The following is a 572-nucleotide window of genomic DNA, read 5'->3' on the forward strand; positions in this document are numbered from 1 at the left end:
CAAGGCGCTCTTCTCTTGTTACTGTTCGGTGTCTCGCTTCCTTCACAAATGTGAAGCATGCGTCAAGAGTAGCGTCCATGTCGTGTACTTCACTGTGGGTGTCGATTATCGCTGATACTATTTTTAACCTTACAGTATATGTAGTTGTACAGTGTCTGAGATATAAATTCCAGTAAACCTAAAATTCAGGGGGGTTGATACCCTGGCAACCTCCAGAAGACAGAACTCTCACCTCACACAACATATACATCCCATTACAAGTTAGCCATCTTGCTCGTCAACTCATGCACATCTTCGTCTAATATTTCATGTGTGACGCCATAAATTTGCGACCAGAGTTGCTGTTCGAGTTGAGTTGGGGTAGATATGGCTGGTGCGCTGTTTTGTGTGTGGGCTGGATATGACAGTGCGAGATAGCGGCTGTAAGCCACTGTACCGTGTCATTGTTGTTTGATAAGGCACGTGGTTGAGACTGAATGCATGGTAGGCCCACATGCTAGCTGCAACCCATTAAATTCTGGATTAGCAGTACGATGCTCGATCAATCTTCAATCTTCGCTTCTGCTCAATTG

This window comes from Aphanomyces invadans (genome assembly GCF_000520115.1).
Source record: "Aphanomyces invadans strain NJM9701 unplaced genomic scaffold supercont1.3, whole genome shotgun sequence".
In the NCBI taxonomy this organism is placed as follows: Eukaryota; Oomycota; class Saprolegniomycetes; order Saprolegniales; family Verrucalvaceae; genus Aphanomyces; species Aphanomyces invadans.